At 43.7% G+C, this 13,090-nt stretch overlaps 3 non-coding genes across 3 annotated transcripts; 2 read left to right on the top strand and 1 right to left on the bottom strand.

Annotated features, from left to right (window-relative positions):
• The first annotated feature begins 958 nt into the window (after positions 1–958).
• trnak-cuu (transfer RNA lysine (anticodon CUU)) lies at positions 959–1,031 on the top strand. Its single transcript has one exon. It is a non-coding gene; the product is annotated as a tRNA-Lys (tRNA).
• A 6,106-nt stretch (positions 1,032–7,137) lies between these two features.
• Positions 7,138–7,209, top strand: trnac-gca (transfer RNA cysteine (anticodon GCA)). Its single transcript has one exon. It is a non-coding gene; the product is annotated as a tRNA-Cys (tRNA).
• A 5,428-nt stretch (positions 7,210–12,637) lies between these two features.
• trnan-auu (transfer RNA asparagine (anticodon AUU)) lies at positions 12,638–12,711 on the bottom strand. Its single transcript has one exon. It is a non-coding gene; the product is annotated as a tRNA-Asn (tRNA).
• Between the last annotated feature and the right edge of the window lie 379 nt (positions 12,712–13,090).

Genomic DNA, 13,090 nt, shown 5'->3' with positions numbered 1-13,090 from the left:
CACAACTGAGTCCTGTAAGGGGCTTAGGAATGGCCCCATTCTGTGGTATAATTTCTTTAAAATTCATTCTTTCCCTCATTTAATCTCTCCTGATTTACACCCGCAAGAGGCCTCAAACCCTCTTGCTATGCGGCTGGATAACACTTGTTTAAAACTTCCTACATTTCTAAAAATTCCCAGTTATTCCCAATGAAAGGTTATGGAGCTAAAATATAAGATTTGTTTTCCTGTGCACACAAGCTGTCTGGCTTTCTGAGTTTTTCCAGCATTTTCACCTTTCACTGCAGAAGTCTGAGCAGCTTTGGATGTCAATGGAAATATTTTCATTGTTAATATGCTTGTGGCCATTCACTTTATCGCTGTTCACCAGTTTAGAGGACCCCATGTTTGTTGGTTGAGACAGCTAGCTGTGTAATTATTGTTATTCATTCGTGGGTTGTGGAAGTGTACCACATTCGCTATTTCTATTTTTCATGTCTCTATATATCTCCCTCAGACTCTCTGACTATGTTTTTATTGCGTTGACATCTTTTGCTCCTTGCTCTGTCCATTATTTCGCTGTCTGTGTGTAACCGAGGTTCACTGGATTGATTTCTGCGTTTCTCCTGCAAGGAGAGAATCAGTGGGATGAGTCTGTTCGCTCTGGAGTTTAGAATTATCAGAGGTGATCTTACTGAAAAGTCTGAAACTGGGAAACCGTTTGACAGTGCAAATGTTGAGTTCCCTCCACCCCTGACTAAATTATTAAGAACAAAGAAAAATAAGGTGAATGATGTTAGAGGAGGTTGGAATATTTGGGAGAGGCGAAGCGAAGAATTGCAAGATGTGAGTAATGTTAGGAATGGAGAGGAACTTTGGGGATTATGTCAGTAGATTCATTGCAAACTTTGAAATCAGAACAAGCTGAGACACCAGATGGAAAAACCATATTTGTTATGGAAAGCAGCTTGCTCCATGTGCCCGGCTAGCTCAGTCGGTAGAGCATGAGACTCTTAATCTCAGGGTCGTGGGTTCGAGCCCCACGTTGGGCGACATTGTTTTTAAACTTTCCCTCATTCCTGGGTGAATTCCAGATCTCCATTCCTCCAGACGTGTCACCGCTCAAACTGAGTCTTTCTCCTTTCTGCGTTGTTTATCACACAGTTGTGGGTTTGTGACTGAAAACTGCCTCCAGTTCAATGGAAGGCGGGGAGTTTAGCGCTGAACTCAGCGAGAGGTTTTGATCTCATTTATTATGAGATATAAACCCAGATCTGCGAGATTGTGTCAGTAGGAACAATAATCAGCTTCACTGTAATTGAATCACTCCAGCCTTCCATCCGATCAAAAAACCGTTTGTTCTTTCCTCCTCTCCCTCTCTATTTTTCTTGACTCTGTACTTGTTTGTAAACCATTAAATCACTACTTTTTTCCAGTTAGGGTCAAAGGTCAGCAACCTGAATCATTCACTCTCTTTCCCTCTCCACAGAAGCTGTTGAAGCCGATGAGTCCTTCCAACATTTTCTGTTTTGAGGTGGGATTCGCAGCAACTACAATTCCTAGTTTTGGATCACAGTGGACCACTTTTCTCTGACTGAATATTACCTGTTTGAACAGCTGAAAGGCTGAGGTTTTAAATAATAGGACACTGGAATATATCACCCTGTTTCACATGAAATGAAACAAAATGAGAATTAATCATTTCTTAAAATGCTGCCAATGCAATATATATTTCATTGTCAATGCCAGCATTTGTTGTCCATCCCTATTTCCCTCTGAACTGAGTATTTTGCTGGGCCATTTCAGAGGGCAGTTAAGAGTCAATCACATTGCCTTTCCTCTGGAGTCCCACAGAGGCCAGAAAGGAGAAGGATGGCAGATTTCCTTCTGCAAGATGTGTTTTCATGACAATCAGAAAACAAAGCTTCATTACTGAGACTAGCTTTCAATTCCGTTTCAGTTGTAGACTGCGGTGGGATCGTGACCTGTGAGCCTGAGCCACAGGATTCAAACTCCACTGATTTTACCACTATGTCACAATCTTCCCGGAAGAGTGTAAGTTTAAATGCTTCACATGGAATCAAACCACCTAATGTCACATTGAAAACAAACATTTAAAGCAGTGTACTGTGGAAATCAGTGTCGTCCACTCAGGATACAGGGGAATTGACGAGATATCTATTGCTTTCATTCAAAGACAGAAAAATGTGGTGAATCCTCAGCGTGAGTGATGAAGGAGCTGCGCTCCGAAAGCTCGTGATTTCAAACAAACCTGTTGCACTTTAACCTGGTGTTGTGCGAATTCTTACCGGGTACTGAAGGGCATTTCATTTACAATTCGCAAAAAGATTATTTTTATAAAATTAACAGCTTTCAGCAAATCGCCCCGCAATCACATTGCGGACGGTGCAATGAGTTACTCTCCTGGCCTCATTGCCTCAGCTCCAGAGGCCGATTGCTCAAGAACACAAAACGCTCAGCGATAAAGATGTTGGTGGCTTCATTCATCAAGGATTACCCTGGAGCACGTGACCTTTCTCCGAAATCACGCACGCACACACAAGCACACAATCCCGCCATGCCAGATGGTGGAATTTAATGGACTTCAACCCGGATAAGTGTGTGGTGATCCATTTTGGCAGATCCAATGGGATGAAGCAGCAATATAATATGAAGGGTACCATTCTTAGCAGTGTAGAGGATCAGAAGGACCTTGGGGTCCGGGTCCATAGGACTCTTAAATCGGCCTCGCAGGTGGAGGATGCGGTCAAGAAGGCGTACGGCGTACTGGCCTTCATTAATCGAGGGATTGAGTTTAGGAGTCGGGAGATAATGCTGCAGCTTTATAGGACCCTGGTTAGACCCCACTTGGAGTACTGCGCGCAGTTCTGGTCACCTCATTACAGGAAAGATGTTGAAGCCATTGAAAGGGTGCAGAGGAGATTTACAAGGATGTTGCCTGGATTGGGGGGCATGCCTTATGAGGATAGGTTGAGGGAGCTTGGTCTCTTCTCCCTGGAGAGACGAAGGATGAGAGGTGACCTGATAGAGGTTTACAAGATGTTGAGAGGTCTGGATAGGGTAGACTCTCAGAGGCTATTTCCAAGGGCTGAAATGGTTGCTACGAGAGGACACAGGTTTAAGGTGCTGGGGGGTAGGTACAGAGGAGATGTCAGGGGTAAGTTTTTCACTCAGAGGGTGGTGGGTGAGTGGAATCGGCTGACGTCGGTGGTGGTGGAGGCAAACTCGTTGGGGTCTTTTAAGAGACTTCTGGATGAGTACATGGGATTTAATGGGATTGAGGGCTATAGATAGGCCTAGAGGTGGGGATGTGATCGGCGCAACCTGTGGGCCGAAGGGCCTGTTTGTGCTGTGGCTTTCTATGTTCTATGTTCTATGTTCTAATTGCTCAATAATGCTCAGGTCACCTCAATTTCCGTGTTGGTTTCGTTGATAAAATTCGCTGTTTTCACTGCCATGGTCTGGATTCGATTCGCGGTTAGGGAATGATGATTCATTGCTCTCGTGTAACAGATGAATTAAGGAGAGTGGGTATTGCTTCCTGGTCAAAAACGGGAGCGATACTTGTGGCAGGTTGAACAGGAAGAAGGAAAAATCTGCCCCATTCCACAATCCTGTCAATTGCCCACAACAATTCATATTTACATTAGGAAGTCTTACAACACCAGGTCTATTTGGAGTCAGAAGCTTTCGGGGCGCTGATAAAATAAAGCAAATTGATTTTATTATTGGAGCAAATGAACCTGTTGGACTTTAACAATGTGCTGTGAGACTTATTATTGTGCCCACCCCAGTCCAACCCGGTATCTCGACATCATATTTACATTGCAATTGCTGGCACCTACTGTCAGAATGAGTGAGTTACTTTCTACTGCATTAAATTTCACTGTGGCTCACCACATTCAAAGAGTAATGTTTGTTATAAACCTTATTGTGGTAAATCTGTTGAAAAACATCAGCTTATCACTGCTCTGCTTTCATCACACTGGAAGCTGATGTGAAAAGATGAATAATTTCACAGCTGAACTGTGATTTTACAGCTCATGTGCCTGTAAAAAAGAAGGATAGGAAGGGTAGGATTAGAGAACCGTGGATAACCAGGGAAATTGAGGGACTGGTCAAAAGGAAAAGAGAGGCGTATGTTAGGTCCAAGCAGCTAAAAACGGAGGGAGCTCTGGAGGAGTATAATGAAAGTAGGAAAATACTCAAACGGGGAATTAGAAGAGCAAAAAGGGGTCACGAAATGTTCTTGGCAGACAGGATTAAGGAGAATCCCAAGGCATTTTATTCATACGTTAGGAACAAAAGGGTTGTTAGGGAAAAAATCGGACCTCTCAGGGACAAAAGTGGGGACTTATGCTTGGAGCCCAAAGAAGTAGGGGAGATCCTAAATGAATACTTTGCGTCGGTATTCACTAAGGAGAGGGATGTGTTGACTGGGAGTGTCTCGGAGGGGAGTGTTGAACCGTTGGAGAAAATCTCCATTCCAAAGGAGGAAGTGTTAGGTTTGTTAGAGAATATAAAGACTGACAAATCCCCAGGGCCTGATGGAATCTATCCAAGGCTGCTCAGGGAGACGAGAGGTGAAATCGTTGGGCCTCTGACGCAAATCTTTGTCTCGTCACTGGACACAGGTGAGGTCCCAGAGGATTGGAGGATAGCCAATGTGGTCCCGTTATTTAAGAAGGGTAGGAAGGATAACCCGGGTAATTATAGGCCGGTGAGCTTGACGTCCGTGGTGGGGAAGTTGTTGGAGAAGATTCTTAAAGATAGGATGTATGCGCATTTAGAAAGGAATAAACTCATTAACGATAGTCAACATGGTTTTGTGAGAGGGAGGTCATGCCTCACGAACCTGGTGGTGTTTTTTGAAGAAGTGACCAAAATGGTTGACGAAGGAAGGGCCGTGGATGTTGTCTATATGGACTTTAGTAAAGCGTTTGACAAAGTCCCTCATGGTAGGCTAGTGAAAAAGGTTGGATCCCATGGGATAAAGGGGGAGGTGGCTAGATGGGTGGAGAACTGGCTTGGTCATAGAAGACAGAGGGTGGTAGTGGAAGGGTCTTTTTCCGGCTGGAGGCCTGTGACTAGTGGTGTACCGCAGGGCTCTGTATTGGGACCTCTGCTGTTTGTGATTTATATAAATGATCTGGAAGAAGGAGTAACTGGGGTGATCAGTAAGTTTGCGGACGACACAAAACTGGCAGGACTTGCAGATAGTGAGGAACATTGTCAGAGGCTACAGAAGGATATAGATAGGCTGGAAATTTGGGCAAGGAAATGGCAGATGGAGTTCAATCCTGATAAATGCGAAGTGATGCATTTTGGTGGGAATAATGTAGGGAGGAGCTACACGATAAATGGAAGAACCATAAAGGGTGTAGAGACGCAGAGGGACCTGGGTGTGCAAGTCCACAGATCATTGAAGGTGACGTCACAGGTGGAGAAGGTGGTGAAGAAGGCATATGGCATGCTTGCCTTTATAGGACGGGGCATAGAGTATAAAAGTTGGGGTCTGATGTTGCAGATGTATAGAACGTTGGTTCGGCCGCATTTGGAATACTGCGTCCAGTTCTGGTCGCCACACTACCAGAAGGACGTGGAGGCTTTGGAGAGAGTACAGAGGAGGTTTACCAGGATGTTGCCTGGTATGGAGGGGCTTGGTTATGAGGAGAGATTGGGGAAACTGGGGTTGTTCTCCTTGGAAAGACGGAGGATGAGGGGAGACTTAATAGAGGTGTATAAAATTATGAAAGGCATAGATAGGGTGAACGGTGGGAAGCTTTTCCCCGGGTCGGTGGTGACGTTCACGAGGGGTCATAGGTTCAAGGTGAAGGGGGGGAGGTTTAACACAGATATCAGAAGGACATATTTCACACAGAGGGTCGTGGGGGCCTGGAATGTGTTGCCGGGCAAGGTGGTGGAGGCGGACACACTGGGAACGTTTAAGACTTATCTAGACAGCTATATGAACGGAGTGGGAATGGAGGGATACAAAAGAGTGGTCTAGTTTGGACCAGGGAGCGGCGCGGGCTAATTGTTCCTTGTTTCTCGTTTCAAGGCTTCATTCTATGATCATCTTGCTGGTGCCAGTACAGAGCGAGACTGCGGATAGTTGGGAACCTGTCTCGGGGGCAGGGAATTCATATGGTGTTCGTGGAAGTGGAAATGACGGGTTGGGAAGCATTTTCCGATCAGAGCCATTGTGATCTCCTGGACTCGTTTCGATCGCCTCAGGGGGTCGGAGAGGAATTTCCCAGATTTTATTTTTCCCCATATTGGCCCTGGGGTTTTTCACTCTGGGTTTTCGCCTCTCCCTGGAGATCACATGGTCTGGAATGGGGGGGTGGGGGTAAGTTAATAGGTTGTAATGAACAAAGCATCGTAGCTGTGAGGGACAGCTCGGTGGATAGGATATTGGTATGTAGATAGGCTGGAAAAGTGGGCGGGGATCCTGGATTCAGGAATCAATCCTGGACCGGGGAGCGGCGCGGGCTTGGGGGGCCGAAGGGCCTGTTCCTGTGCTGTATTGTTCTTTGTTCTTTGTTCTTTGAACAACGTGCACATGACTGGAAGGAGAATGCGACTGTGAATAATTGGCACTGTGCATATTCCTGTATCCAGTCTATGGGAGAACCAGGAGAATGAAACCCTGGTGGTCCAGTGCTTAGGATTTGGCGCTTTCAGGGTCATAGGTCGGCTTCGATATGCCAAGATTTAAAGTTTTTGCTAATCTATTTCACAAACCTGAGTTGTTTCCTGATCGAATACAGCTCTGTCCGAAGCAGTGGAGTTAGATCTATATTTCTGTCCGAATTGGAAATGTCACATGGGCAACAGTTCAAGAACAAACACAGATAGTGAAGGACAATGATAGGCTGCCAATCGAGATGGGGATACAAGGTCAAATCTGTATGACAATGGGGTAGATTGTATCGATTAGATTGACACAAACACCTCCTAGACCTGGATCCAAATCTCAGCCAAATCACAAGAAAGCATCTCGCTAACTTAAACGCTAAGCTCTCCGACTTCACTCAGAAACTCTGAGACAAAGCGGGATGCAGTCTGACCACTGGAACCCCCTCCACCACTTAATAAGACTATGCTGGATCCCGAGTACTAGCTTGCAGCTGAGGGGGCATAGCTCAGTGGTAGAGCGTTTGACTGCAGATCAAACGGTCCTCGGTTCAAATCCGAGTGCCCCCTTCCTTGTCTAATTGTTAACTTAATTTCAGTTGTGACTGTTTTTCTTTGGCTGCAAAGCGCATTGTGACGTCCACCAACCCTGAAAGGCGTCACACAAATACAAATCGGTCTTTCATAAATTACCTTCAATCCCTATTATTTGGTTACTGACAATCGTCAGTGGAAACAGTTTGTCCCTTTCTGCTCTGTCAAACGGCTCTTTCCCATGTTGGGAGAACCGGGAAACCACTAAATCGCTGCAACACTGTGGGGAATGAAGTCGTCAAAGGGGCTTGCATAGTATTGTAAACGATGTGGTCATGTTGGAGTTCTCGACTATGTTTTTATAAAGAGAATTGGGGTTGGATATATACAGCACTCGCTGACACCCTAATATAGTGTGTCTTCATCTCAGTGGCGGAATTCGTTATTGCGTTCGACTTTAAGCAAATGGTTGGTGGCTCAGTACCATCCAGAGGCGGTGGTTGTACTTTCATTTTCCCCATAAGCATTCACTGTCGCGCAGTTCCGGCTTGTGAACCGAGGCAACAATAAAAATATTTCTCAAGTGTTGCCGCTCGACTGTTGTCAGGTGTTGTCAACGTTATTTATTTAATGAATATTCATATCATACACATCACATGGTATAATATATAATCATTTCAAATATGCAATTAAAGTTAAGAATTAGAGTCTTGCTTGGATGTGGTTGTGTGTCAGTTCTCCGATGAGTCCTCATCTGAGACTGGGAAACAATCTCTCAGTATTCTGTAGGTTCAATACGATTGCCTCTCAGTCTTCCAAACTCCAGGGAATTTCAGCCCAATTTACACAGCCTCAATTCCCAGGAGAACTCTCTCATCACAGGAACCTACCAAGTGGACCGTCTCCAATGGAAGGGTAGCCTTTTTCTGAAAAAAGCATTGTGGATATCAGAACTGCACCGAATATTTCACACTTGCTCCCAACAGGTTGGTGTTTTTATTCTTATACAGCAATCTGTTGGCAATAAAGACCAAAATGTCATTTCCCTTCCTATTGTTTGCTGCACCACCACGCTATCTTCCTGCGTTCCTTGTACAAACACACCCAAATCTCTCAAGATAAACGCTTATATTAGGAAGGACGGTGGCCTTGTGGTATTATCGCGAGATTATTTATCCAGAAACTCATTTAATTTTACGGGGCCCCGCTTTTGAATCCTGCCACGGCACGTTGTGCACTTTGTATTCAATTAAAACTATCTGGAATTAAGAATCTACTGATGACCATGAAACCATTGTCGATTGTCAGAAAAATAAACATGGAGTTCGGTAATGTGCTTTAGGGAAGGAAATCTGCCGTCCTTTATCCGGCCTGGCCGACATTGATTCCAGAGCTGCAGCAAAGTGGTTGACTCCAAACTGTCCCAGGGCAACCAGGATGGGCAATAAATGCTGGCCAGCCAGCGACGCCCATTTTTAATGAATTAAGACAGAACTAAGTCATCTTTCCAAACATTGTCTGCTCTTTCTCCGTTTATGAACAAGAGAATATCTTTTTGGGCAACATGATGGCACTGCTGCCTCACAGCGCCAGGGACCCGGATTTGATTCCCGGCATTGGTTACTGTCTGTGCAGAGTCTGCATGTTTTCCCCGTGCTGCGTGGGTTTCCTGCTGGGGCTCCTTCTTACTCCCACAGAGTGAAAGATGTGCTGGTTAGGTGCATTTGCCATGCTAAATTCGCTGTCAATTTACCCGAGAATGTGCCGGTTCTGCCGACGAGGGAATTGTCACAGTAACTTCATTACAGTATTAATGTAAGCTTAACTGTGCCACTAATAAAAAAACCTTTCAATTGTCCAACATTATACCCGATGTGCTCCAACCACTGAGCTATGGAGCCAATTCCTGCGCCGAGTGCGGAGTTCGTGTATCATCATCAGTGGAGCGAAGAAGAGGTTGAATTTTCAGGTGGGCGATATTTGATGGATGTGGAAATATCCGAGGTGGAGAACAAGGAATTAATCGATGCGATTTGAAAGAGGAAGAATTTGACATGTGTGTCAGTTGTTTTTGTAATAAATGTCTGCCATCTCATTCTTCTTCAGAGTTTATTGCTGTTGTTACATCTCTGATTTTTCCAGCTCTGATACAATTCATCTCAGTGGTTGGAGCACATCGGGTATAATGTTGGACAAGTCGGTAAATGAAGAGTTAAATAAGAAGTTATTCACTCCTTGCCTGGCAATGCAACGCGGAAGATGGCGCCGAATCCTAACCACGGGACGCCAGGAAACCTGATATCAGAGATTTGAAATTCGTTAATAACCATCTCTGTCTTCACTGCTTCATTTCAGGTCACGTTCGTTACTGACATTGTCACACAGTCATTCCAACATCTTGTAACCAACTGAAGCAAATTATGTCTACTTCCTTTATTTTCAGATACTTTCAACTCCAGAAATTGAGTACGTGCTGAGCAAAGTGCTCTGTTTAGTTAACAGTTTGTCATCAATTCCGGGGCATAACGGTGGAAACATTGACTCTGAACCACTAGACCACACAGGCAGTACTACCACTGGCTCAATGTTGCCTTGCCTACCATTCCCGGTGTCATGAAATTCATCATGCCTTCTGATCTATCACAGAAATTCGTTTTGTTCCTTTCACTGAGTGATTCCTGACTTTGCAATCAGAAAATACTGGGAAAACTCAGTAAGTCAGTTCATTTCGTCGTGATAAACGCGCAACTAATTCCAATAGTCGAATCCTTTGAGATTAAAAGCATTTGGAAATTTTTGTGTGAGGGCAAAATACTGCTGGAACCTGAAATAAAAATAAAAAAAATGCTGGAAAATCTCAGAAGGTCTGACAGCATCTGTAGAGAGAGAATAGAGCCAACATTTCGAGTCCGGAGCTCTGACGAAGGGTCATCCAGACATAAAATGTTGGTTCTATTCTCTCTCCACAGATGCTGTCAGGTCAGTTTAGATCTTGCAACCTTTTCTCTTTATGATGAAAGTATTTCTGCCCGAATCAAACCGGGGACCTTTCGCGTATAAGGCGAATGTGACAACCACTACACCACAGAAACATTGCGATGCAATGATTCAAGGAAACTGGTTCCACAAACCCGTCAATTGCCAACAATAATTTACATTTGAGTTGCATGGAATTAGTGTGATAACAAAGGTATTTCGCAAAAATAATTAACTGGACATATAGCAGTGGTGAGATTCGATCTCACGCTTCAACTAATATTACTGTCCTGTAAGTCCAACAGGTTTATTTGGTAGCACGAGCATTCGGAATACTGTCCCTTTATCAGGTGACTCATGTGCTGAACGGGCAGTGCTCCGAAAGCTTGTGCTACCAAATAAACCTGTTGGATTTTAACCTGGTGTTGTGAGACTACTTACTGTGCTTACCCCAGTCCAACGCCGGCAACTCCACATCATTACTGCCCTGAACTCATCAATGGTACCAACAGAACCTATTGATGCCGTATCTGGTGTTGCCAGTGAATAGAATCAATGGAGTAGAATTGGTTCACATGTCCCATTGAACCTCCTCCACGATTGAATCAAGGCAGATCCATAGCCTCAACCCCAATTTCCCAGTTTATCCCGATTGCCCTTCATTCAATTAGATTCCAACAACTCTCCACCTCAACCTTCAATGTCTTCATCAACTGAAGATCCACAGACCTCTGTGCGGCTACAGAATTGATGCAAGGTGGCGCCCGAGCGAGGCTATTTCTTGCAAGCTGTGCCCTGCATACCTTCTAATTCTATCCTTCACTCTCGTTCTATGCTTCTAAAACTTCATTCGAACTATTTTAAAGTCTCCAACAATGCTTTCATCAATTTCTTACAATCTAGCTTTGATTGGAACACGACATTCTGCACTCTCTCATTCCCTTCTCTATGAACGGTATGCTTTCTCTGTAAAGCGCGCAAGAAACAATACCTTTCACTGTATGCTAATACATGTGAAAATAAATCAAAGAATTCCAAAGATTCACAAGACTTTGAGTGAAAAAATGTCTCCGTACCTCATTCATAAATAGCTGAAACATCATCCAGAGAATATTAGCCCAGAGTACCTTACTGAGGGACTTTTTGTCACCGTATAACCGTAACGTCACTCACATGCCATGGCAAATCCATCTAGCCTACATCAGCTGCACCGTGAGTGTGACAGTGGAAGTAGAAAAGCAACAGTATGTCAGTGGCGACTTTGCTGAGGGCATTTTTTAAATAAATGGTGAAGAACAAATTAACATTTTGTCTGCTCCAATCCAGTTCATATGCAACAACGATCTAGAATCAGGGAAAAAAATTTAAAAATATTAATTTCGATTATGTCTCCACCTTATTTTGAATCGAGGAGCCCATCGTTTATGAAATGAACATGTTAACTCCTCCAATCCAGAAACGCTGCTCATGACCAATGTGACCAGCCGAGAATATCAAACAGTGCAGTCAGATTGCAATGTAAATCCTTGTTTTGTAGAATTTTAATTCTGTTGAAAATCTTAGCCAAGTGGCAGAGTCATTGATCTAACATAAGATTCAGAAAGTAACATTTGCCCCGAATTTTATCTCTTTCTCCGTGACTGCAGTTGCCGAATATTATTCAAGCATTGGGGAAGTGTAAGTGCCACATGGCTGTGAAATAATGTGATGCCTTAATATTTAATAACACTTAGCGATGGGACAGCTGCTTTGAAAAGGTTTTGTCAGTTTTTTTGAACTCAATAATCAGTATACTTCAGGAACACAGGTGACGCATGGAAGTGTTTAAAATTTGATGCGTGTCCAAAGATTCTGCAAAACCTGCTGATGCATGTATTATAAATACAGGTTTTGCCAGAACATAAAACACACCGCAAGACGGCAACGATAAATGAAATAGTCCCACAAGCTATTCACGTGTAACTTCAAATTTCCAAAACCCACCAATCTCATCGTTGCTGATCCTGTGAAACTTACCATGTAAAACACGGCAGGCATTCAGCTCTCAAAGAAACTCAAATGTGAATTATCTGCTCTCAATCTCAGGACTTTGCAATTATAAAAACAGCATTCTGGTGAAAGTTTAACTCCGTCCTCATTCCACTGATTATTGCCGACTTGCTGTGTATTTCCCTCGTTGAACACATTTCAGGTTGGGATAGACAAATTCCTGATCTATCTGAGAAAGAAGGGGCGTGTGCAGGATAATGGCAACCCAAGATCAAACATGGGTTAAAGTTTCGAGTTCAGTTATTGAGTTTAATAATATTTGAAATATATAAATTGTTACCAATAATATGTTAGAGATAACTGTTCAATAAATTAACGTCGGCTAACAGCAGAGACAGAAACATACGACAAGTTTTTTTTAGTGTTGCCCAAGGACTCAGTGACACTCAAAACCCAAGAGACAATGAAAGCAGATGGAGAGAAAAAAAAGTGAAACCACCGTCCCTGAATGGACTCGAACCACCAACGTTCCGGTTAATAGCCGAACGCGCTAACCAATTGTGCCACAGCGACTGACACAATAATGATCAACATGGCATCCTTAATCAGGGTGACGGCGTGTTGGCTGCAAATTCGACGCCAATGCAATTTTCACGAAACCTGACATAGAAAGACCAAATGATGGTATCGTTTACAAATCTAAACATGTAGATTTTACTATTTTACCCCACAGTGTTCACGTTTTACCCCAAGTACTGTTCACGTTTAGTTCAAAATTGCACTCAAATTAATTACCTGTAATAAACGCTCCAAACATTGCACAGATACCGAATAACCACATTGTTGTTTGTCTTTACGCCTATTTACTTAGAAACCTGCAGACACTGACAATATGTCACCGCTGGTTCTACCAGTATTGAGGCTCGGTGTCTCCTGTTCCCGCTCATATGTC

This window comes from Mustelus asterias, unplaced genomic scaffold (assembly GCF_964213995.1).
Source record: "Mustelus asterias unplaced genomic scaffold, sMusAst1.hap1.1 HAP1_SCAFFOLD_184, whole genome shotgun sequence".
Lineage (NCBI taxonomy): Eukaryota > Metazoa > Chordata > Chondrichthyes > Carcharhiniformes > Triakidae > Mustelus > Mustelus asterias.
Note: the sequence above shows the minus strand (reverse complement) of the source record. Positions and strands in the feature narration are given on the sequence as shown.